Consider the following 26,849-nt stretch of genomic DNA (forward strand, 5'->3'; position numbering starts at 1 on the left):
GGAGGACCTCTCCATATATAAGGCACCTCCTCCAAAATGGAGGTGCCCGAGCAATGTTGTTGCAAAGCCTTCACTCTGCTTCAGCCCTCAGGTCCCGTTGCCAGTGACCTGCCAGTCACCTGCCTGATTCCTGCCTGTTACCTGCCAGTCATCTGCCAGATTCCTGCTTGATACCTGCCTGATATCCGCTTACCAGCTTGCAAGCCTGCGGTCCGACAGTCTGCTCTCCGACACCTGTCAGTCTGTCTATGGACCAGCCTGCCCGCTCACCTGGGAGCGCTCACCTGTTACTTGCCTGCTAGCCTACCTGGAGGCTCTGCCGTCACTTGCTGTGACCACCTGCCTGTCCAGAGACTCTTGCCCGCTCACCTGGGAGCGCTCACCTGCTACCTGCCTGCTAGCCTACCTGGAGGCTCTGCCGTCACTTGCCGTGACCGCCTGCCTGTCCAGAGACTCTTGCCCGCTCACCTGGGAGCGCCCACCCGCTACCTGTCTGCTAGTCTACCTGGAGGTTCTGCCGTCACTTGCCGTGACCACCTGCCTGTCCAGAGACTCTCGCCCGCTCACCTGGGAGCGCTCACCAGCCACCAGCCCGCTGCCCTTCTACCCAGAGACTGTCCCTGTCACTTGCCGTGACTACCTGCCCTTCTACCCAGAGACTGTCCCTGTCATTTGCCGTGACTACCTGCCCCTCTACCCAGTGACTGTCCCTGTCACTTGCCATGACTACCTGCCCGTCTTCCCTGGGAGCCACCCGCTTCCTTACAAGGACTGCCCCCTTGTATAGTTGCACAGAGGTTCCACCTCCCAGACCCGTTACAGTTTGCTCGGGCCATGGAACCCGGTGGCCCCCAGATCTCCGATCTGCACCAGGAAGTCTTACGTCAGAAAACTCAGCAGGAGGTGGTACTGTCCTATCTACGGTCCGTTAACTCTCATCTAGGCGCATTGTGTGACTCGTCTATGTCTACCTCTGGTCCAGCCGTGCCCATTCCTGCGGTACCGCAATCCAGTCCCTTCATGGTACCCGACTTCGGACCTCGGCTTCTGGCACCTCCACGCTTTGCCGGCGAACCTACTTTAGCTCGGGGTTTCATAAACCAGTGCACCCTGCACTTTGAGCTATTGGCATACCAGTTCATCTCCGACCGGGCCAAGGTGGCCTTCATCATGTCCCATCTCACTGGGGAGGCACTGGCATGGCTAAATCCCATGTGGGAGAGAGGGGATCCCCTGGTGTCCGACCTGCCGTCTTTCCTCGCTGCTTTCCGGAAAGTCTTCGATGAACCTGCACGGAAAACCTCTTCTGCCTCCTCTCTGCTACGTCTCCGCCAAGGGAGTCTCACCGTGGGAAAATGAGGCTCTGGTGTCCGTCTTCTGGGAGGGTCTTTCCGGTCGGATTAAGGACGAGTTAGCTGGTCGGGACATTCCTACCACTCTGGATGACCTGGTGTCACTAGCTACCCGGATTGGCATCCGGTTCCAAGAACATGCCAAAGAGACTACCTGGGAGACAGACTTTTCTTGCTCTGCTCCTACTTCCCTGAGACCTGCCTCTCAACCAGTCACTCCGCGGGCGCCCTCGCCTGAACCTATGCAGATCGACCAGACCAAGATGGTCAGATCTCGCCAAGAATCTCGCCGAGCCGAGGGAAGTTGTTTCTATTGTGGCAGTATGGAGCACTTCATCCGTTCCTGCCCGGAGAAGCCGGGAAACGCCAGTGTCTAGGATCGCTCGGAGAGGTCGTCCTAGACAAAAGTAAGCCCTCTCCGTCTCTGACTTTACCGGTCTCTATTGCTTGGGGAGAAAACCGTCACTTTGAACTCGCCCACCTGGATTCTGGAGCTGCTGGAAACCTCATCTCCCAGTCTCTGGTAGAGAGATACCGTATTCCCACCAAGTCCCTGGCTGAACCATTATCAGTCACCTCCGTGGATGGAAGACTTCTCTCGGAGACCATCCTGCTCGTCACTGAACCCATAACCCTGCAGGTGGGAATGCTGCACTCTGAGGAAATCTCATTCCATGTGCTGTCCGGACTTTCTCACTCCCTGTTGCTAGGTCTACCTTGGCTCCAGACACACAAACCCGTATTGAACTGGCGATCCGGTGAAGTACTCTGATGGGGTCCAGACTAGAGATGAGCGTTGTTCTACTCGAACTGTTCGCCAATCTCAAATTCGAGCTGTTTTGGGCGGTGTTCGAGCCGTTCGGTGAACACGAACAATTTGAGAAAAATTCGGCTGTTCGAGGTTATGTTCGATAACTGTTCGTGCACCAAAATCATAACTGGATTTTTTCTCAGTAATCATGAAAATTAATGTTAATACGCAGTTTGAGTGTACAGCGGGGTGGGGGGAGGGGCAGGGGATGGATCTCTGCAGGAACAATGAAGATCTCCATTTTTTTTTCTCTTTCCCGCATTTACAGTGGGGAGGTGCAATCTGTCAGCCTATCAGCAGCGCACACACGGAGCGAAGTGCTTTTTTTCACACAAGCAAGGGCATGTGTCATTGGCAGTGTATGTCACATGTCCTTGCCCTATAAGACCAAGCCATTTTCCCCGTCGCCACCATTTTCTCACTGCTGCAGCTGCGTGTTAGACGGCACCGCTGTTGCTGTGTGCGCTATACCTTGTTAATTTCAAGCCAATTTTCGCACAAATATACAGATAGCTTGGGAGTAGGGAATAGTTGTGATTGCAGTCCTTTTAAGGACTAGGTTACAGCATTTCCTACGACTTTTATCAGGCAGGTCTGTGCTCTTAAATAGATAGGTTGTGGGAGTAAAGACTAATTGTAATTGGAGTCCTTTTCAGGACTAGGTTACATCAGTTCCTATCAGTTTTTGCCAGGCAGGTCTGTGCCAGTGCTGTGCAAGTTTTTTTCACAGCATTTGGCTGAATCTAGCAAAGCTAATCCTTTTTGGCCTATTGCAGAGTGTGTTAGTCAGTGGAGTAGCCTATCTGTGTTGCAAGATATACCACCTGTGTATAGAATACCAATTTTTTTACTGCACCTAGTGAAGTAAAATCTTTTGGGCATAGCATCATTCTATTAGTCCATCTATACTGACCTCCATCAGGTTGCAAAGTGAATCTAATTTTTTTCTGCATCTAGCTCTGAAAAAATATTGGGCTTCTAGCTGTGTGTGGGTCTTGTTCTATTAATCCATCTATACTGACCTCCAACAGGTTGCAAACTGAATATAATTTTTTTCTGCATCTAGCTCTGAAAAAATATTGGGCTTCTAGCTGTGTGTGGGTCTTGTTCTATTAATCCATCTATACTGACCTCCATCAGGTTTCAAACTGAATATAATTTTTTTCTGCATCTACCTCTGAAAAAATATTGGGCTTCTAGCTGTGTGTGGGTCTTGTTCTATTAATACATCTATACTGACCTCCATCAGGTTGCAAACTGAATATAATTTTTTTCTGCATCTAGCTCTGAAAAAATATTTGGCCTTCTAGCAGTGTGTGGGACTTGATCTATTAGTCCACCTATACTGACCTCCATCAGGTTGCAAACTGAATATATTTTTTTCTGCATCTACCTCTGAAAAAATATTGGGCTTCTAGCTGTGTGTGGGACATGTTGTATTAGTCCATCTATACTGACCTCCATCAGGTTGCAAACTGAATATATTTTTTTCTGCATCTACCTCTGAAAAAATATTGGGCTTCTAGCTGTGTGTGGGTCTTGTTCTATTAATCCATCTATACAGACCTCCATCAGGTTGCAAACTGAATATAATTTTTTTCTGCATCTAGCTCTGAAAAAATATTTGGCCTTCTAGTAGTGTGTGGGACTTTCTCTGTTAGTCCATCTATACTGACCTCCATCAGGTTGCAAACTGAATATATTTTTTTCTGCATCTACCTCTGAAAAAATATTGGGCTTCTAGCTGTGTGTGGGTCTTGTTCTATTAATCCATCTATACTGACCTCCATCAGGTTGCAAACTGAATATAATTTTTTTCTGCATCTAGCTCTGAAAAAATATTTGGCCTTCTAGTAGTGTGTCGGACTTTCTCTATTAGTCCATCTATACTGACCTCCATCAGGTTGCAAATTAAAAATAATTTTTATCTGCATCTACAGTACCTCTGAAAAAATATTTGGGCTTCTAGCTGTGTGTGGGACTTGTTGTATTAGTCCATCTATACTGACCTCCATCAGGTTGCAAACTGAATATATTTTTTTCTGCATCTACCTCTGAAAAAATATTGGGCTTCTAGCTGTGTGTGGGACTTGTTGTATTAGTCCATCTATACTGACCTCCATCAGGTTGCAAACTGAATATATTTTTTTCTGCATCTACCTCTGAAAAAATATTGGGCTTCTAGCTGTGTGTGGGTCTTGTTCTATTAATCCATCTATACAGACCTCCATCAGGTTGCAAACTGAATATAATTTTTTTCTGCATCTAGCTCTGAAAAAATATTTGGCCTTCTAGTAGTGTGTGGGACTTTCTCTGTTAGTCCATCTATACTGACCTCCATCAGGTTGCAAACTGAATATATTTTTTTCTGCATCTACCTCTGAAAAAATATTGGGCTTCTAGCTGTGTGTGGGACTTGTTGTATTAGTCCATCTATACTGACCTCCATCAGGTTGCAAATTGAATATAATTTTTTTCTGCATCTAACCCAGCCAATAGTTTTGGCCTAATACCACAGTTTGGCCACTCAGCTCTGCTCGGTTACCATCCATTGTTTTTTTGTGCAAACAACTCCAGAGTTGTGAATTAGTTAACCACCAAAATGAGTGGAAAAAGGCCTGCTGCTGGTGGAAAGGGGAATAGGCGTGTTGGGAAGGGGAAAAAAGGTTGTGTCCGTGGGGTAGGTGTTAAAGCAACAGTAACATCTGCAGAAGAAAGACCATCTTCCAGCCAAACTAAAATGTCTACTTCTTTTAGCGGACAATGTGATAAGATCCCTTTCTTACGGCCACGCCAATCGCTACAAATTCCAGATGAGGCACAAAAACAGCAGGTGCTTCAACGGATATCAAGTGCTCCTTTAAGTGGGCTCTCCGCCACATCAACTTCAACATCACAAATACTCCAGTCCTCAAAGGTGTCACCCAAATCGCACTTGCTTCCTCACAGCTCCCAAATCTCCAGCTGCCCGTCTGAGTATGAGGTAGAACAGATGGTTGAGTCTGCAGAGCTGTTTACTCATACTATAGCCTGGGAATCAGAGGTCGACTCCAGCGCTTCTGTGAATCCAGACGAGGAAATGATCTGCACTGATGCCCAATCTTTATGAGTCGGATCCAGGACCAGACGCAGAAGGTTCTGACCATAATGTAGACCCTCATTCCCAAACTGTAACTCCTGTTGGTGGAGACAATGAGGAAGACGATGATAAGACTCAAATACCTGATTGGAGCGACAACTTTAGTTTTTTGTCAGGGCAGGAACAGGTTGGCTCTGAGGACGACGGGTGTGATAACATACAGGGTGATGATGATGAGGATGGAGATCCCACTTATTGTCAACCCACAGTCAGCCAAGAGATGAGGTCAGCAGAGGAGGTGGAGGAAGATGCTAGTGACGACGAGGTCAGGTTGCGCCTTCCTGGACAGAGACGTAGTACTGGAAGCACGTCAACAACTGCATCCTCAAGCATAACTCTGCCTCTCACCACAAGTCGTGGTGGCTCTTCAGGTCGCATGGGTGCTAAGCCTTGCATAGCCTGGGCATTTTTTCAGATCGATAAAGATGACCCAACTCGTGTTATCTGTAACATTTGTCAGCAAAAGCTAAGTAGAGGCCAAAAAATACATAGTTTGAGTACTTCATGCATGAACCGGCACATGGACATGAAGCATAAGTTGCAGTGGGAAGCTCAGTGTGCTACAATGCGGCCTAGCCGGCCGGGCCAACCACCGTCTGCCATATCTTGTGCATCCGCGGCCTCTTCATCCTCTGTGACTGGGGGGACAGCAGTCACACCTGTTTTGGGGCGCAGACCTGCCACCTCTTTACCCGCAACAGCCAGCGTGATTGGCAGGTCATCATTTTCTTTGGAGGTGGTAACACCAGCTGGTGTTGAGCGCTGTCCGACATCGATAGCACCACCTTTGGATCAAGGCAACCTAACATGTCGGCCTGCATCTTCCTCACAGACCGGCAGTTTGCCGGGGACACCCTTATCAACCCCGTCTAAGCACAATAGCCAGCCCTCGGTCCCTCAGATGTGGACAAGTAAAAGACCATTTCCTCCTAGCCATGAGAAAGCTAAGAGGTTGAATTTCACCATCTGCAATCTCTTGGCTACAGAAATGCTGCCTTTCCGCCTGGTGGACACAGAGGATTTTCGAGACCTTATGTCCGTCGCAGTGCCCCAGTACCAGATGCCCAGTCGGCACTACTTCTCAAAGAAAGGTGTGCCTGCGCTCCACCAGCATGTCGCACACAACATCACCGCTTCTTTGAGAAACTCTGTGTGTGACAGGGTGCATTTCACCACAGATACTTGGACGAGTAGGCATGGACAGGGGCGTTACATGTCGCTGACTGGGCACTGGGTAACTATGGTGACAGCAGGACAAGGGGCTGCTGTCCAAGTCTTGCCGTCCCCACGAGTTGTGCGTCAATCCTCTTTATGTCAAAGTTCCTCCACTGCTTCTGCCTCCTCAACCTCCTCTCGGTCTTCCACCTGCACCCAAAGCCTGTCTGGTCATGCCACAAGCTTTGTAACTGCGCAGAAGGGATCCTGCACACCTCCTTACTATGCTGGCAGTAGGGCTCAACGTCATCAGGCGGTTTTTACTTTGAAATGTCTGGGAAATGTGAGTCACACAGCTGAGGAGTTGTGGTCAGCTCTGGAGAACCAATTTCATGAATGGCTGTCTCCACTGGACCTGAAACCAGGGAAGTCCGTGTGCGACAATGCTGCAAACCTGGGTGCGGCCCTTCGCCGGGGCAATGTCACACACGTGCCTTGTATGGCTCACGTGTTGAACCTGGTTGTCCAGCAATTTTTAGCCCACTATCCCAGACTAGATGGCCTTCTGCAGAGGGCACGGTCGCTGTGTGCTCACTTCCGCCGTTCGCATCCCGCAGCTCAGCGACTTACATCTCTACAGAAGTCGTTGGGCCTGCCACTTCACCGGCTAAAATGCGATGTGCCTACCCGGTGGAATTTAACTCTGCACATGTTTCAGCGACTGTGGCAGCACCGACAAGCCCTGGTGCAATACGTTCTGACGTATAGCCTGGGCCAACGAGATCCAGAGGTGGGGCAAATCACGCTGGAGGAGTGGTCTCAGATCAGGGACCTATGCACCCTTCTGCACAGTTTTGAAATGGCGACGAAGATGTTTAGTGCTGATGATGCCATTATCAGCATGACTATTCCGCTGATTTACATGCTGGAGCACATGTTAAACAGAATTCGGAGTCAGGTGGTGGCACAAGAGGAGGTGGAGGAAGTAGAGGAGGAGGAGTTGTATGCGGAAGGGCTAACATCTGCAAGGTCCAGACGGTCGGCAGCACCAAGGCGGCAGGCATGTGAGGGTGGGGGAGATGGTTTTACCAGGGCGCATGGTAGCAGCCAAACTAGTGAGGAAGGTGCAGGAGCCCAGGAAGAAGTGGAGGACGAACTGATGGAAGACTCATCAGATGAGGGAGACCTTGATCACATTTCTGTTGTGCGAGGTTGGGGGGAGAGGACAGAGCAAGGAAGCATGATTGTTACCTCGTCACCAACACAACAGGGACTTGGTGCTCCTGGATGCGCAACACACATGAGTGCCTTCTTGCTGCACTACCTGCAACATGACCCTCGAATTGTGAGAATTAGAAATAATCCTGACTACTGGGTTGCCACACTGTTAGATCCCCGGTAGAAAAGTAAATTTGCAGAAATTATTCCTGCCATAGAAAGGGATGCACGCATGCAGTAGTATCAGCAGAGACTGTTGCAGAATCTTACATGTGCTTTTCCACAAAACACCAGTGGTGCACGTAGTGAATCTCACAGTTCCAACTTGCCAACCGTGGGACCGTCAAGTGTTCAGCACTCAAACCGTAACAGAACCACAGTATCTGCTGGTAACATCAATTTTGCGGAATCATTTCACCACTTTTTTAGCCCATCCTTTGCAAGGCCACAGGAGACAAGAAGTCTGACACATAGTCAACGCCTAGAGACGATGGTACAGGAGTATCTCCAAGTAAACATTGAAGCCACGACTGTGTCACTGGACCCTTGCTCTTTTTGGGCTTCCAATCTGGATAAATGGCCGGAGCTAGCCACTTACGCCTTGGAGATCTTGTCATGCCCCGCAGCCAGCGTTCTGTCTGAACGTGTGTTCAGCGCTGCTGGTGGTGTGCTGACAGATAAGCGCACGCGGCTCTCCACTGATAATGTAGACAGACTCACGTTCATAAAGATGAACAAATCATGGATCCGAAATGACTTTTCTACCCCTGTGTCATCCTGGGGAGAGTAAAAGCTTGATGATTGGTTAAAATCACCCTACCAACCGTTTTAAGCTTTCAAATTACTAATCATGTTTATCTGTATCTTGGCTGGAAAATAATTTGGGCTTTGTAGCAGTGTGCAGCACTGATTCTATTAGGCCATCTATAATAAGCTCCACCAGATTTAAAATTACTAATCATGTTTATCTGTATCTTGACTGGAAAATAATTTGGGCTTTGTAGCAGTGTGCAGCACTGATCCTATTAGGCCATCTATACTAAAGCTTCACCAGATTTAAAATTAATAATAATTTTTGGCTGCATCTAGCCCGGAAAATAATTTTGGGGCTCCGAGATGTGCAAGACACATAAGTGCCTTCTTGCTGCACTACCTGCAGCATTACCCTCATATTGTCAGAATTCGAAGTAATCATGACTACTGGGTTGCCACACTCTTAGATCCCCCAAACTTTTCGATCAACCTTTTCATTTTAATAAAGACCAAAAAAATGGTCATTTTTGAAATTATAAGCATTAGCAGGTTGTTAGAAACTGAAATCAAACAGTTTTCAACTCAAAACTTTATTCTAGGTGATGTTACATTTTCACATAGGACCCCTTGTTCGAAAGGAGCTTCTGAACTCTCTCGTCCATTGAATTTGTCAGGTTTTGGATGGTTTCTGCTTCAATTGTTTTGCATGAGGACAGAATACCCTCCCAGAGCTGTTGCTTAGATGTGAACTGCCTCCCGCCATCATAGACACTCCTTTTAATGATGCTCCAAAGGTTCTGAATGGGGTAGAGGTCAGGGGAGCATGGGGGTCACACCATAAGTTTGTCCCCTTTTATGCCCATATCAGCCAGAGATGCAGATGTTTTATGTGCAGCATGAGATGGTGCATTATCATGCAGAAAAATGATCTTGCTGTGAAATACACGGTTCTTCTTCTTGAACCATGGCAGGAAGTGCTGTTTGAGAAAATCCACATACATTATGGAGTTCATCTTTAGCGCCTTCAGGGATCCTAAAGGGGCCGACAATCTCTCTCCCCATGATTCCAGCCCAAAACATTACTCCACCTCCTCCTTGTTGGCGCTGTAGCCGTGTTTGCGTGGGGTGTCCATCAACCAGCCATCCTCCACTCCATCCATCAGGACCATCGAGCGCTGCACGGCACTCATCCGTGAACATAACAGTTTTGAAATCAGTCTTCATGTAATGTTTGGCCCACTGGAGCTGTTTCTGCTTGTGTGAAGTGGATAGAGGAGGTCGACAGGATGGCGTATGCACAGCTGCAAACCTCTGAAGGACCCTGCATCTTGTTGTTCGGGGGACGTTGGAGGCACAAGCAGCTTCAAAAACTTGTCTGCTGCTATGACAAGGCTTTTTTGCCACTGCTCTTTCAACCTGACGTAATTGCCTGTAGGAAAGAGTCCTCAATTTGCCCTTATCAGCACGCACACGTGTGTACTGTGAATCAGCTACATACTTCTTGATTGCCAAGACACTTCATCCTGATCATCGCACAATGTTGATTGTAGTCATGCCTTGACCTAAACACTCCACAATTTGTTGCTTCTCAGCAGCCGACACATCCTTTTTCTTTCCCATTTTGGCAGAAAATGTAGGCTGCTTAATAATGTGAGACAGCCTTCTTAAGTAGTCTTGCCTTTCATTGGACACACCTGCCAAACTAATTAGCACAGGTGTCTACAATTGCTTACAGTGATATAAAGAGCCCTGACACACATCACCATCAATGAGTTTAACTGACAAACAAACAAATTCTTCCCTTATCACTCCTAAACACTTTTTGCATAATAATTTGGAACACAGTGTACATGTGCTTTTCCACAAAACACCAGTGGTTCACGTAGTGAATCTTACAGTTCTAACTTGCCAACCGTGGTCTGTATGGAGTTGTTCAATAAAGGGCCCAAAATTAAGATAACATAGATGGGAGAGGTCTATGAATAGGAATTCCTAAGTATTTGATACCCTGTGAGGGCCAGGCAAAGGGAAAGCTGGACTGGATGGAATCCTATATGGATTTGGGGAGGGAGACATCGAGGGCCTCAGACTTCGCTGCATTGATTTTAAAATTTGACCATGTAACAAAGTGATCTATTTCAGCCATAACAGCATGGATGGATATATGTGATTGAGCGATATATACTAGGACATCATCAGCAAATAGAGAGCACTTGTACTCGGTGCCTCCCACCCCAATCCACCTAATATTGGGGTTATGGCGAATTGATGAGAGCAGGTGCTCCGTCACTAGGATGTATAAGAGAGGGGACAGAGAACATCCCTGCCTTGTCCCATTGGTGATTGTGAAAGGTGATGAAAATGTTCTGACGCGCCCCCTGGGCCTTGGGACACCCGGAGCCGGACCCTTTTTGGTGGATGCTGGTGGTTGTAGTCTCCGTGGGGGCAACCCGGTTCCGTGGCTCAGGGCGGTCAAACCAGTGGCGGAACTATTTATGTGGTTTTGATGTTTAAATGTCCGACTACGCCACCCGTGGATTGCGGTCAGAGTGAACCGCCGCTCCAGGGCAGACCGCTGAGGCTGGTGTTGTGGGTGCAGCAGAGCGTAGCATAACTCCCCACGGGAGGAGTATAGCCTCAGGGCAGTGTATGCGGAGGATGGGGGTGATGGTGCAGGGCAGCAGCAGTAATGACATGGAGTCAGTGATGCAGTCCAGGGCCTTTACTCACAGTTCTTATTATCCAGACCACGTCTGCAGGTAACGGCTGCCCACGTCGTACTGTGCTCACCAGGTGAGGGACTCAGACAACTCCCAGATAACTTTGGAGTGCTTCACAGGACCCCCTTTGTGTGTCCTTTGTCTGGCCTTTCTTACCAACCCTTCTGTCCGGCTGCCTCGGGCCTCCTCTTGGTAAACTTGGCGCCAGTTTCCCTGACCCTATGTGGTGCCTTCCTAGCGGGTGTAGCGAGGGGCTGCGCCACATAAAATGTCACAGCCTCCTGTTTCTAGCTGAGGGTCGTTTCCTGCCTCCACTAGTTTCGGGGACCGGTCTCCCCCTTTGGCCTGACCCCTCCACGCAGGTGGATTCGGGCGTGCGGTGGCGACTCGCCCGTCCGCACCCCTGAGATCCCTTCGTTCCTCGTTCCTGGAGCCTTCTCCGCTCCTCTTCCTTCCTTCTCCCTCTTCCAGGCCTGGGCCTCTGTTACTAGGCCCGCCTCCGGAGCAGAGCTCATGCAGAGCCCCTGCTCCCTGCCACTTCTGCTCAGACTTCTCTGCACTGAACTAAGATGGTGCCCACCTTTTATACTCCCTTCTCAATGCACCCAGGAACTGCTTCCTCCCTGCTCCTGCACTACAGGGTTCCCCTTCCTCAGTGTTCCCTCCCCCCACTCCAGCCAGGGACAGGGACTGTCGTGCCCATCTCAGGAGCATATTGGTCGCCCTGCCCCACGGCAATGTGGTGTAATGCATGCAGGTGTCGTGTCCTGATCCACACTACATCCTTACCTGAGAGTGAGATATCACACCTCTGGGTGAGGTGCAATACCTCTGTAGCAACCGAGCCCTCAGGGTGCTACAGTTCCATTTATCTTCAGCCTAGGTGACGTATTGCGATACAGGGCCGTGATTTTGGCTATAAAAGGGTCCCCTAGACCCCTACCCCAAGCTTTTTAAGAGAATCATATATGGCGTGCCAGGAGACTCTATGGAATGCTTTCTCAGCATCCATCGAGAGTATCTAATTACAAATTTTTAACTGCATCTAGCCCAGGAAATACTTTGTGCCTAGTAGCAGTGTCTGCTAGTCAGCGGATTATCCCGGCTGTTAAGCAAGCTATACCACCTGTAGTTTGGACACTTCATTTTTTCAAAGGAAATGCTTCGGGACCACGGGATACTCAGTGAAGAGCATCAGGAGGCACCCCAAGGCATAGGGGCTCGGTCTGGCAGTAGGATGCCTTGCGGTGGACAGCCGAGCTCGATCCTTATAAAAGCTTTTTAACTGCAGCAGCTTTAGTGGACGCTACTGGAGCTGGAATTACGCGGCTGCTGGCATGAGACTTGCCCTCCAATAGATCCTTGTAAATGGATTTAAAGTGTATTCATTCAAATTAGAGAGACAATTTAAATTAAAAAGCTTAGAGCTGCCTCCACCACAGGGGGGCTCGCTCGACCCACCAGCGGACAGGCACCAGTATTGGGAGAGGGGGGCTGGCCGTCAGGGTTCACCGCGGCTCTGGCACAAACCCGGCGACACGGAGGTGGCACGGGCAGGAGCGGACTGGCCGTGTCGGCTTCTCACTTTTTGGATTTTAGAAGGGCATGACATGCCTATATCTGTGTCTCCCCCTCCTTTTACTCCTCCACCTCTTTTATTTTCGCATGACTATATGTACTTGTCACTTTTCCATGTGTTAGTTATGTCTTCTGAGCAGTTTGTCAGCTTTTGGACACCTTTGAAGGTGTTTTCTATGTGTTTCTATGTGTTTTTGTTTGCCTGCCATTGGTTTTAACGGTGTTCGAAGGTGTTCGGCGAACAGTTCGACGAACAGTTCGGCGAACACACGGGTGTTCGACGAACCGAACCGAACTCGAACACTACGGGGGTGGCTCAACACTAATCACAAGAACCTGGCATATCTCCAAAATGCCCAGAGACTTAATCCACGTCAGGCCCGGTGGTCTTTGTTCTTTGCCCGCTTCGATTTCATCCTTCATTTCCGCTTGGCGGACAAAAATGTCAAAGCTGATGCCTTGTCCCGATCCTTCCTGTCCACCGACAAAGAGGAGGAGCCTATGCACATTATCGACCCCTCCAAGGTGATGAATGTGGCCCCCTTGGATTTGACTCGTCTTCCACCCGGCAAGACGTTCGTGGCGCCTCCAGACCGTGAGAGAGTTCTTCGCTGGGGTCATTCTTCTAAACTAGCTGGCCATGCCGGCCAAAAGAAGACCTTCCTACTCATTTCCCGGCATTACTGGTGGTCTACCCTGCGTAAGGATGTGGTAGACTTCGTCTCTGCCTGTTCATCTTGTGGCCGCAACAAAGTTCCCAGACACTTACCAGCTGGTCATCTCCTGCCGCTTCCCATACCTGTTGCCCCGTGGCAACACATCGCTATGGACTTCATTACCGATCTTCCTGTCTCTGCCGGGTGTACTGTCATTTGGGTGGTCGCGGACCGCTTCTCTACAATGGCCCACTTCATTCCCCTGCCTGGTCTTCCGTCTGCACCTGAGCTGGCTAAGGACTTTATTCGCCATATCTTCCGTCTCCATGGCCTACCCCTCCACATCGTGTTGGATCGAGGGGTTCAGTTCACCTCATGCTTCTGGAGAGCCACATGTAAACTGCTGGACGTCACCCTGGACTTCTCCTCCGCTTACCACCCTCAGTCCAATGGTCAAGTGGAGCGGATCAATCAGATCCTTACCAGCTATCTCCGGCACTTTGTTAATGCCCACCATTCTGATTGGGTGGACCTCCTTCCTTGGGCCGAGTTCTCTTATAATAACCACGAGAGCGAATCCTCTTCCAAGTCCCCGTTCTTTATTGTCTATGGCCAGCACCCCCGGATTCCGTTTCCCGTCTCCGCCTCTGTGGACAACCCTGCCGCGCAGTCTCTTGTCAGCGAGTTTTCTACCATTTGGGAGAGTACCAGGTCTGCACTTCTTCAGTCCTCCGAGCGGATGAAGCATTATGCTGACAAGAGACGTCTGGATCCGCCTCAGTTCCGTCCGGGAGACAAGGCTTGGCTCTCTTCCAAACATGTACGGCTCAAGATACCCTCCTACAAGTTAGGTCCTCGCTCCATCGGTCCTTTCGAAATCCTCAGGCAAATTAATCCAGTGGCCTACAAATTAAAACTCCCGGCCACCTTACGGATTCCCAACTCCTTCCACGTATCTCTCCTCAAACCCGTTGTCTTTAACTCTTTTTCCAACAATCCAGGTACTCCTCCTGCTCCGGTTTCCGCTGAAGACGTCTTTGAGGTAGAGAGTATTCTGGCCACTAAGAGGGTAAGAGGAAAGACCTTTTTTTTGGTAGATTGGAAGGGGTTTGGTCCTGAGGAGAGAACATGGCAGCCCCGGGAGAACATCCGTGCCCCTCTCATCCTTGCTAAATTTCTCTCTGGCCTAAAAAAGGGGGGCCTAAAGGGGGGGGGTACTGTAGCGTCAGCGTCCCTGCCTCCTGCTAGGCAGGGACGCCATTCCCCTCACCTCTCCGCTCCGTGCCTGGCGGCTTCCTCCCGCTCTGCTGGCAGCGCGCGCTGCTTCCCGGCCTCTGTGCTTAGGGCGCGCGCGCGCGCTCCCCCTCTCTTAAAAGGGCCGCGCGCGCTGTCCTAAGGAGTCCCTGGCCAATGACCGGAGGACCTCTCCATATATAAGGCACCTCCTCCAAAATGGAGGTGCCCGAGCAATGTTGTTGCAAAGCCTTCACTCTGCTTCAGCCCTCAGGTCCCGTTGCCAGTGACCTGCCAGTCACCTGCCTGATTCCTGCCTGTTACCTGCCAGTCATCTGCCAGATTCCTGCTTGATACCTGCCTGATATCCGCTTACCAGCTTGCAAGCCTGCGGTCCGACGGTCTGCTCTCCGACACCTGTCAGTCTGTCTATGGACCAGCCTGCCCGCTCACCTGGGAGTGCTCACCTGTTACTTGCCTGCTAGCCTACCTGGAGGCTCTGCCTTCACTTGCCGTGACCACCTGCCTGTCCAGAGACTCTTGCCCGCTCACCTGGAAGCGCTCACCTGCTACCTGCCTGCTAGCCTACCTGGAGGCTGTGCCGTCACTTGCCGTGACCGCCTGCCTGTCCAGAGACTCTTGCCCGCTCACCTGGGAGCATCCACCCGCTACCTGTCTGCTAGTCTACCTGGAGGTTCTGCCGTCACTTGCCGTGACCACCTGCCTGTCCAGAGACTCTCGCCCGCTCACCTGGGAGCGCTCACCAGCCACCAGCCCGCTGCCCTTCTACCCAGAGACTGTCCCTGTCACTTGCCGTGACTACCTGCCCTTCTACCAGAGACTGTCCCTGTCACTTGCCGTGACTACCTGCCCCTCTACCCAGAGACTGTCCCTGTCACTTGCCGTGACTACCTGCCCGTCTTCCCTGCGAGCCACCTGCTTCCTTACAAGGACTGCCCCCTTGTATAGTTGCACAGAGGTTCCACCTCCCAGACCCGTTACAATAGGCAAACACCTATCCACAAAGAATGTGCCCTCCCAAAAACAACCCAACAAATGTAAACTCTCAGGGTGCACAGGCAACAGGCAAAAAGTGAATTCAAAGCTCGGGGTCAATGCCGTCGTTCACCGAAAAACCCTTTCGAAATGATAAATGCTGAATAAGCCTGAATTGGGCTCTTTTTTAGGCACCACCCCTAAAGGGAAAACTATTAAATTAGCCATTGGAGGAGAAACAAAAGGACCCGCCATACTATCCTTCGCCACTTCAGACTGAATTTTTTGCGTTACCATGTCGGGATGCTGATCAGTAGACTTCAAATTCTTCAGTCTGAAAGGAATCTCATGAACTGGTGCCGGTATCCTGAACCCAAACCTAAAACCATCCTCTAACAGTGCCGCCTTTTCACATTCTCAATATCTATTTAGATAAGGGGTTATCCTGTGAAGATTCACCGGTGTCTGTCCCCTTTCCAGCGTCACCTCCAGGCCGACCCTTTCCTTTTCTAAAACAATGGGACGATCTGTGTGATAACACGTTGCACGAATAGTACTGGTGCTTAAACTTGTAGCTGGTGCCAAACTTGCATTGGCCCTCGTTAAATTGCCAACACAATCCAAACTTCAACCCGACGCCCCCAGCCTACCCCGAAACACCTGATGATCCTTGCTGGCTGGTAAAACTGGCTCCCCCCTGAAAAGACTGCCCAAAGCGTGCCGGAGCCATCACCTTAAGCCACACACCTATTTCCTTTTGATCCCAGCTTATACTAAGCCTCACTTGCAGAATTAACCGCCATCTCTTCTCCTCCTCCTCCTTTTTGCTCTCATGTTTCTTTTTCGCCTTATCCAAGTTAAATATTTCCAACTGTAGTAGCGAGAATATCTCAATGTACTCATCTTTCCAGATTTTCTCCTTCACCTCTTTATTTAAATGCGCCCCCAGCGGTCCCTCAAAACATACGTACACCTTACCCTTCACCCTATCGTCCAACAAAATTCTGTCACCTTCCTTCTCTTTCTCAGTTTGAACAGATACAGACACCACGAGAGTGTTAAGCGCTTGGCTTGCCACCGCCTCGGCTCCCTGACATGCTGAACTACCCCGCACTGACCAAACTGAGACGGGTGACCCCCCAACGTTGCTGTTATTCGAATCCAAACAGCTCAACAATTCTCTTACTTCCCCTAACAAGTGCCCCAGATGATCAGACCCCCTATTTCCAGAATCGACTATGCCTCCCCTAATACGGCCATCGCCATCTAAATAACCCCGTGCCGTATCTGACACGATCCCATTCAATGCCTCTGACAAGGCTATACTAGGAAAAGACGAACAAGACATGGAACCATACTCACCAAGCTGCATCGGCCCAGGGAACGCACCAGCCATCAATCCTGAATCCCGTTGATCACGATCCCTCTGACCCGGCGTACCACCGTCCATTGCTTGCTGATCCGCCATCCCTCCGTGTAGATCACCTCTGGCTGGCTCGATCACAACTGATCGAACAGACCATTGCGCCGCCTCTTCAGCTGCACTGGCACGCTGGCGAGCTACATCCTCTTCTTCCAAAGACCCCAAGCCTCCTGGGCTGGTCCCGCGCGGTTAAGCTGATGCTGTAAGCCAGCAGGCATCTTGGTGGACACCACACCTGAAGGCCCCGCTGCCATATTGTTGTAAGTAACCCAATAATGAATGCAGTCAAAAATATTTACACACTTCCAATTGCAATAAAAACCAAAAAAATGAAGGGAAGCAGAAAAGGAGTAATTAATAAAACAATTTCTTTCTTAAAGTATTCATGATAAAAAATCAATAAAAGACCAGGAGAAGTGACATAGAGTGCCACACCACCGGCAGTATACACATTCTCATATGAAAATATATATATATATATATATATCAGAGAAGAACAATCAAATCACAGGCAACATGTGCCCTACACCCAAACTAATACAGTATCAATAGCACCCGAGGAAGCTGACGCGAAACGCGCTTCGGGTAACATACATCCCACCAACCAGGTTGTATGCTGTCTTGCATATATGTTTTTTTACTATATTTTTGGAGAGGTGTCTGTTATACTTCAGGTTACTTTTGTGCTACCCATGTTTTTGGCACTCTTGCCTTTATATGTTATGCTGATGGATCCGTTTGGGTCATTCCAAATATTGGGCTATTGATACTGTATTGATACCGAATCAAACCATGAAAAGTTCACTCATCTCTATGGATAACAACTGTGGTATTATTGAATATAGAACATTGTACTCTGTAATTACCCTATTATCCCTGAACTACTCTTTGTTCAAATCACCCATATCCTATATTCACACTCAGAGAATAAATAGTTAAATGGTTACTGCTGCCTTGTCATTCTCTTTCTGTTGCATCCACGTAACCTGCTTATAGGAAAACAATGATCTTACGAAGGGAGTAGGCGCCGAAGCAAGACCACAAAGGAGCATCGGACCGGACCAAAATGTATGTTCCGTTTAAGAGTAATACAGTAGCAATTCTCTATCCGATGATTTCCATCTTTTCACTTTTTTCAATGTGCCTAAAATATCTCGCTTACTACCTACCTCTAAGCCCTTTCATAAGGTGCATATGCAATATTTCTTGGCCTGGTGGGAACATCCTGTCAATCACTTTTCAGCACCATAGAAGTGTGTCACCCCAGGCCTCGATGCCACAAACTTGTAAGGCTGTGTCTGAGAGCAGGAGGGAGGTTCTCTGGTCATGGACCATTTGCATGCAGCACCTCCTGTCCCAGGCCAGTAGGGGGAGCAGGCTGCCCCTATAAAAACTGGTACTGAGGGCAGGGTTAGTGAGACCAGGACCCACTTCTGAAGCATCCAGAAGGGTTCTCCAGAAGAGAGGGACAGGTCAGCCGCAGCTGAGGAGTCCAGGAGGCAAAGGAGGAACAGAAAGCCAGGGACAGAGGCGACGAGAGCCGGTCCTGGCAGACAGAGACTACACAACCGGACACTGGGGTCCGAGGCTGTCAGGGTTGCAAGCCCTGCAGCAGATAACCAACCCGCAAGGGATTTCAGGTCCCTTGGCCAAGAAGCCTGGAGGCTCCGCCACACAGAGGGACCGGTACAGCACGGAGAAGCTACAGGTACCTAAGGCCCGAGTCGCAAGCCATACAGGCGTAGTACACGGCAAGCTCAGGGACGTGGGCTATCATACCACTAAAGGGGGAGATAGTCAGCAAGGGCAGAGAGAGAACGGTAGACCTACCCACTCACCCTGACCAGCGGAGCTCGCCTGAATACCCTCAGACACCCAGGTCTATTAATACCCTGTACTCCTGGTGGGTCTGAGATAAGATCAGTAAAAGACCCTGGACTGCATTATTGGACTCTGTGCGGTTACTGCTGCGCCTGCACCATCACCCCCAGCATCCTATTACACTGCCCTGAGGCTACACTCCTCCCGTGGGGAGTTGTACTATTCCCTGTTGCATCCCCAACACCAGCCTCAGCGGTCTGCCTTGCAGCGGCGGTCCTCCCTGATCGCAATCCACGTGTGGCGTAGTCGGACATTACCTAAAACATATAAAAGGCTGCCACTGGTCTGACCACCCTGAGCCACGGGTCGCCACTACTACTCCCAGCATTGCCCTGAAGCCCGGTCCCGAGTGCCCCATGGCCCAGGGGGCGAGTCAGCTTTGGTGTAGTTGGCAGGATTGTGACCAACCCGCCACAAACGGGTATTGCGTGCCTGAAAAAGACTGTACACATACCTTAAAAAGAAGTTTCCCGCCATCCGGAGCCGTTTCCCGCAGTTTTCAGCCGTCTCCCGCCATCTTCAGCAGTTTCCCGCCATCTTCAGCCTTTTTCCCTCCATCTTCAGCCGTTTTCCCGCCATCGGACGCCATCTTCAGGACGCCGCGCGGGAAGAAGAGCGGCATGGACGTCCAAAGCGCGCGAGACTTGAAGCCCCGCCCTACGCACCGACGCTGCGCAAGGTCCTGGAAGGGAGAGAGAGCGACGCTGACGTCACCAGGACGCGACGCAAGGTCCTCACACGGAGCAGCACCAGCGGAGCCGCGGCCTACAGAAGAGGATCGTCGGAAGGTAGGCCACGCTTAACTAGGGGGGAGGAACATGACGGACACGGAGGGGCCTTCTACATCCAGCGGGGCTGCAGCAGCGGTGATGCCGTTCTCTATGCCCTACATCCCCGGAGCAGCCTGGCTACCCCAATACTCAGGGGACCACCATACCTTAACTGACTTTAGGGAAAGACTGCACAGTTTATTCAAAGTTTATCCCCTGACAGAAGAACAGAAAGTGAGCATTCTGACGGGGCAGCTCACCGGTGTAGCCCAGCGGGAAGTGAAATCATGGTCAGATGAGGAGAAAAGGACAGTAAAGGACATTCTGACCCGGCTGCGGAGTACCTTTGATACCCGTACCTCAGCAGAAATCAAAATGCGGTTCTATGGCTGTAAGCAGTGGGCCCAGGATAGTATCAGAGACTATGCCTTGAACCTGCAAGAAGCCCTGAGAGCTATCAAACAAGCTGACCCTGGTAGCGTGCAGGACTCTGATAAACTGTTGACTGACCAGTTCATAGAAGGTCTGCTGTCCAGCGCCCACAGAACCCAGCTGCGCCTCATGGCCCTACAGAACCCCGATTTGACTTTTGCGCAGTTCAAGGATAGGGCCATCCGGGTGCTCAGAAAACCCGCACCAGGTGGCGCAGTAACTTCCCGGCGCCCTGCCATCACTTACCACCAGGGGGCAGCGCCCTACCCCGCAGACCTTGTGGGGGCTGATACACAGGCTCTAAATCCATCCCAGCCTGCAGACCTGCACCATCAGGTCCAGGAGCTAACAAAGAGTGTGGCTGCATTAACCAGGACCGTACAGTCGTTGCAGGTGGAACCGTCAAGACCAATCGAGCTGGCTTCCAGTCCGGAGGATGTCCTGTGGCGTCGACAGAGGAGGATCTCGCCGTTCAGAATGAGGCCGCTACACTGAGAATGGACAGCCAATTTGCCGCCGTTGCAGTCAGCCAGGACACATAGCAAGGTACTGTACTTTAAATGGGTCCGACCTGGGGCAGAGGGCCAACCCCCAGGCATAAGGTCATCAGGCCCGTCTAATTGGGGTGATAAGTACGTGGGGGGACGCCCGGTCTTACCCGTAGTGCTGGACGGTATCCCCATGAGTGCACTGCTGGACACCGGGTCTCAAGTGACTACCATCCCCTACGTACTTTTCAAGCGGTACTGGAGTGACGCTGACATAACCCGCTACCCAGATGATGACTTAAGCATCATTGCCAGCAATGGCCAACCCATGCCGCAGATGGGGTTCAGAGAGATGACCATCAAGATTGGTAAGTTGGAACTGCCGGCACAGGGAGTGATCATTGTGGACATTGACCGTCGTGAAAGTCACCCTAAAATAACTGTGGGTACTAATGTAATTGAAAACTGTCTTTCGGAAGTAATTGTGATTTTACAGCAGGTGGCGATGAATGCGAGCTCCAGCCAACAGAGGGTCCTCCAGAAAGAGATAAGAGCCCTGATGAGACGGCAGCAGGTAGAACTGTCTGGTGGTGAGATCGGTAGCGTAAGAATGAGTGACCCATTCCCCATTTCCATGCCTCCCAAAAGTGAAATGATGATCTGGTGTCGGACTGCAATCGGGTTGAGAGGCAGAGACTACCAAGCCATGGTAGAACCCGTGTACTCAGACAGCAGGCCCACCATTTTGACAGCCTGGGAGGTGGTTGATGTCCATCACGGGAGGGTGCCCGTTCGCATTCTCAACATTGGGGAGAGGGAGGTACACCTACCCAGGTACGCTACACTTGTCAAACTGTTTGCTGTTGAGCACAAAGCTATCAGGGCCGTGGAACCGTTGCCTCCATCTCCACAGGCGGAGGGTAATGGCTCCCAGAAACAAAAGGAGGACTGGTGCCAGAAACTCCATGTGGGTGCTGACTCCACTCCCCTGCACCAAAAACAAGGAGTCTACTGGGTGGGGTTCAAGAGTACGAGAGAATTTTTAGTAAGCACCCGCTAGACTTCGGCAGAGTAAAAGGGATAGAACACCATATCCCCACGGGGAGCCACCCACCAATAAAAGAGAGACACAGGCCTGTACCCCCCGCACATTATCAGAATGCCAAGGGTATGCTGAGAGAAATGAAAGAAGCTGGGGTCATTAGAGATAGCTGTAGCCCCTGGGCAGCTCCCTTACTTTTGGTAAAAAAGAAAGACGGTACCATGAGAATGTGCGTGGACTATAGACAAATCAATCGTATCACCCATAAAGATGCGTACCCGTTACCTAGGATAGAGGAGTCTTTAGCAGCTCTAAAATCAGCTAATTTCTTCTCTACTTTGGACCTTACTAGCGGGTACTGGCAGGTTCCTGTGGCAGAGGCTGACAAGGAGAAGACCACCTTAACCACCCCGATGGGACTGAGCGAGTTCAACTGTATGCCCTTCAGGCTCTGCAATGCACCAGGGACCTTCCAGAGGCTGATGGAATGCTGTCTAGGGCACCGAAACTTCGAGACGGTCCTCCTTTACCTGGACGACGTGATCATCTATTCGAAGACTTACGAGGACCATCTAAAGCACCTGGCCGAGGTGTTCGAAGCCCTGGCAGGGTATGGCCTGAAAGTGAAGCCTTCAAAGTGCCACCTGTTAAAACCGAAGGTTCAATACCTAGGACACGTGGTGAGTGCAGAGGGAGTAGCCCCCGACCCCGACAAAGTTACAGCCATCAAGAGCTGGCCAAGCCCCTCTAACATCAAGGAAGTGAGGCAATTCCTCGGGTTGGTAGGTTACTACAGAAGGTTCATCCCCGGGTTCACTATAATGGCAGCCCCTATGCAGGACCTCCTGATAGGGCAATCTAAATCCAGAAGTCACAAGCCACCCTTCAAGTGGGACAAGCCGGAAGAGGAATCCTTCCGCCAGTTGAAGATGGCCCTCACGGGGGATGAGATACTAGCCTACCCTGATTATGGCCAGCCATTTATCCTCCACACAGATGCCAGTAATGAGGGGCTGGGAGCCTTACTGTCACAGAACCAACAGGGCAGAGAAAGGGTGATCGCGTATGCCAGCCGGAAGCTGAGGCCCACTGAAAGAAACCCGGAGAATTACAGCTCCTTCAAGCTAGAATTCTTGGCAGTGGTGTGGCCCGTCACAGAACGGTTTAAGCATTACCTGGCCTCTGCAAAGTTCACCGTGTACACGGACAACAACCCATTGACACATCTGGACAATGCAAGACTAGGTGCCCTAGAACAGCGGTGGATGGCCCGGCTATCCAATTATGACTTCACAATCAAATACCGGGCAGGCAGAACCAACGCCAACGCAGACGCCCTATCAAGAATTCCCCACCTACCTGAAGGAGAAGACGACTCGGAAGAGCTGGAGGAAATAGAGCTACCTGCGTTCCACCGGTATGGGGCCACTCAGCATTCTCACCGGGTAAGAGACAAGGACTTAACCACCGTCATGTTCAACCCCTTACCCCACCACGGCTGGGCTGAAACGCAAGATAGCGATCCTGCAATACGCCTGGTGAAAGACATGTTAACCCAGGAAGACGCTAGCCCTGGCCCGGACGCTCCAGAGGAAGCCAAGCAGATATGGAAGGAGAAAAGCAGGCTATTCCTCTACGAGGGTAAGCTGTGCAGGAGGCTTGTCAACCACCGGACGCACAAGCTGACCTGGCAGATAGTGGTCCCAAGACGAGATGCAGCAATGGTCCTGGAGGCCTACCATGACAGAGCAGGACACTTCGGGTGGAAGAAACTGGAGTTCCTACTGAGAGAGCGGTTCTACTGGGTCGGCATGAAAAGGGCCATCGAGAAGTGGAGCAGTGACTGCGGCCTATGTCACCTCAGAAGGAAGGACCATACCAGCCAGCAGACACCCTTGAGGCCCATCATCACCAGGCAGCCTCTTGAGCTGGTAGCTCTGGACCATGTGAAATTGGCTCCAAGCCGGTCAGGCTACGTCTATGCCCTGACAATTGTAGACCATTACTCCCGGTTCCTGGTGGTGGTTCCTGTTAAAGACCTGACAGCCCAAACAGCGGCCAGAGCCTTCCAGCAACACTTCTGCCATCCACATTGGTATCCGGAACAGGTCTTGACAGATCAAGGTCCAGCGATTGAGGCTGAAGTATTCCAGGAGTTCTGCAACCTCTACAGCTGTAGGAAGATTCAGACAACGCCTTACCACCCGCAAACCAACAGGCTGTGTGAGAAAATTAACAATATCATCATCGATCTCCTCAAGACATTACCCCTGGAAGAACGCAGCCTGTGGCCGGAGAAGCTGCCAGATCTGATTGACTTGTACAAGCACATCCCGGTGAATGCTACAAATTGCACCCCTGCTTACCTGATGCGAGCAAGACCAGGTAAGCTGCCGATTGACCTGGAGATGGGAGTCCTGACACCTGAGAACACCTCCCCAGACGCGGACTGGGATACGGAACGGCGGCTACAGTACAAGAAGGTACAGGAGAGTGTGGAGAGGAGTCTGGCTCAAGCGAGAGAAAAGCAAGAGAGGCTCTTCAACCAACACGGCCCTGCTGGTCCCCTGGAACCTGGTGAGCAGGTCCTGAAGTGGAAGAGAAGGCTTCACATGCTGGATGACCAGTGGGAGAGAGACCCGTACACAGTACTGCAGTCCGACCACGACAACCCGAAGGTATGTGTGATTACCAAGGATGGAGGAGAAACCACTAGCACCGTCTCCAGAGACCACCTAAAACGGTGCCCCGAGCAACTACAGAGTCCAAATGAAGATCAAGATGACCTTGAACCTGCAGAGGACAAGGAAGAGATGATCAGCACAGTTCTCGGAGAGTTCCCCCGGACCTGGACTCAGATAAATGGCGCAATAGTGGTACCCGTCTTACACTTCCTTCAGCCTACCCAGCAGGAGCCTACAGGAGGACAGGAAGAACAAGAAGAGCAAGCAGCCCCAGAGGCGGAAGAACCCACGCCAGCAGCCCAGGAGAGTCAACCCTTTGCTGACAGTGAGCCTGCCATGCCTGCGGTAAGCCAAAGGACCCGCAGACAGCTGCCTGCCCTGCCTGTACACCTAACTAGTAGCAGTACCCTCAATGATAGTGGGGAAAGCCAGGTTGGTCCACCACCAGACAATGGGGTAAGGAGGTCAACCAGGAGCACTAGGGGTCAAACACCAGCTCGCTGGAGGATATAGGTACAAGATCAAAATGTACCATGTATATATTTAATATGTTTGTTACCTGTAACTAATAGTGTTTTCTCCAGTTTTTCTAGATATATGGACTGACAGGTTATGAACTTTGGATAACCGGAACTACGTTGTAAATAGTTGGACTTTGTGCCTTTTGCGAAGACGGCCAAGGAAGAAAAACCTGTCTGGCGTGGTCCCGAGTGGTCCAAAGTCGTTTTCTTCGCCTTGCAGCCATGCCCAGGGCCAACGTTTGGGGTTTGCTTTGGACAGGTCCCCGCACCGGTTGAGACTTCGCCTTATTGGGTGAAATGGACACCCGGTCACAGGCCATACTGTGACCAAAAGAACTCAATATGTGGTGTTGTTTGTTGTCTTCTTCTCTGTTATGTTTATGTTATAATTTATACCCTGTATCGTGTTTCTTGTTTAGTCCCGGAGTACTAAGCTTTCCTAGGGGGGAATGTGTCACCCCACGCCTGGATGCCACAAACTTGTAAGGCTGTGTCTGAGAGCAGGAGGGAGGTTCTCTGGTCATGGACCATTTGCATGCAGCACCTCCTGTCCCAGGCCAGTAGGGGGAGCAGGCCGCCCCTATAAAAACTGGTACTGAGGGCAGGGTTAGAGAGACCAGGACCCACTTCTGAAGCATCCAGAAGGGTTCCCCAGAAGAGAGGGACAGGTCAGCTGCAGCTGAGGAGTCCAGGAGGCAAAGGAGGAACAGAAAGCCAGGGACAGAGGCGACGAGAGCCGGTCCTGGCAGAGAGAGACTACACAACCGGACACTGGGGTCCGAGGCTGTCAGGGTTGCAAGCCCTGCAGCAGATTACCAACCCGCAAGGGATTTCAGGTCCCTTGGCCAAGAAACCTGGAGGCTCCGCCACACAGAGGGACCGGTACAGCACGGAGAAGCTACAGGTACCTAAGGCCCGAGTCGCAAGCCATACAGGCGTAGTACACGGCAAGCTCAGGGACGTGTGCTATCATATCACTAAAGGGGGAGATAGTCAGCAAGGGCAGAGAGAGAACGGTAAGCCTACCCACTCACCCTGACCAGCGGAGCTCGCCCGAATGCCCTCAGACACCCAGGTCCATTCCTACCCTGTACTCCTGGTGGGTCTGTGATAAGATCAGTAAAAGACCCTGGACTGCATTATTGGACTCTGTGTGGTTACTGCTGCGCCTGCACCATCACCCCCAGCATCCTATTACACTGCCCTGAGGCTACACTCCTCCCGTGGGGAGTTGTACTATTCCCTGCTGCATCCCCAACACCAGCCTCAGCGGTCTGCCTTGCAGCGGCGGTCCTCCCAGACCGCAATCCACGGGTGGCGTAGTTGGACATTACCTAAAACATATAAAAGGCTGCCACTGGTCTGACCACCCTGAGCCACGGGACCGGGTCGCCACTACTACTCCCAGCATTGCCCTGAAGCCCGGTCCCGAGTGCCCCATGGCCCAGGGGGCGAGTCAGAAGGGCTGTGGTCGGAGCTCCAAATTAACACCCTCTGGACCTGCCAGATGTAATTTACTGTAATTTACTGTACAAAACCAGGGATTGAAGCTTGAAGAGGGCAATTTGCATATTCCAGGTGCCTTCTGGGAAAAGCGAAGAGTCTCCTTCAGCTAGAAGATCGTTGGGTACAGCCGCGACCAGCTGCTTGGAAAGCATCGCCAAACCGCGCGCCGAATTTGTTTCTCCTAGGGTATCACAAGAAAGAAGACAGACATCAAGTCAGCAGGGACAAGGAGCAGCATGGCAGATGTGACAACCTACATGGTGAGCTGCAACATGTGCTACATGTTCACAGATCGACCAGAAGCTGAAACCAACTTCACCTGCCAGAAGTGTAGACTACTGGCTCTTTTAGAAGAAAAGGTGCGGGGACTGGAAGAAAGAATTGCGACATTAAAACTCATCAAGGAAAATGAAGACTTCCTGGACAGAACAGAAGCGTCACTACTGGTCACAGAAAGTGAAGGAAGCGTCAGAGAACCTCCAGAGGCAGAC

Source organism: Phyllobates terribilis, unplaced genomic scaffold (genome assembly GCF_046119375.1).
Source record: "Phyllobates terribilis strain yellow unplaced genomic scaffold, ASM4611937v1 Scaffold_11__3_contigs__length_659146591, whole genome shotgun sequence".
Taxonomy (NCBI): Eukaryota; Metazoa; Chordata; class Amphibia; order Anura; family Dendrobatidae; genus Phyllobates; species Phyllobates terribilis.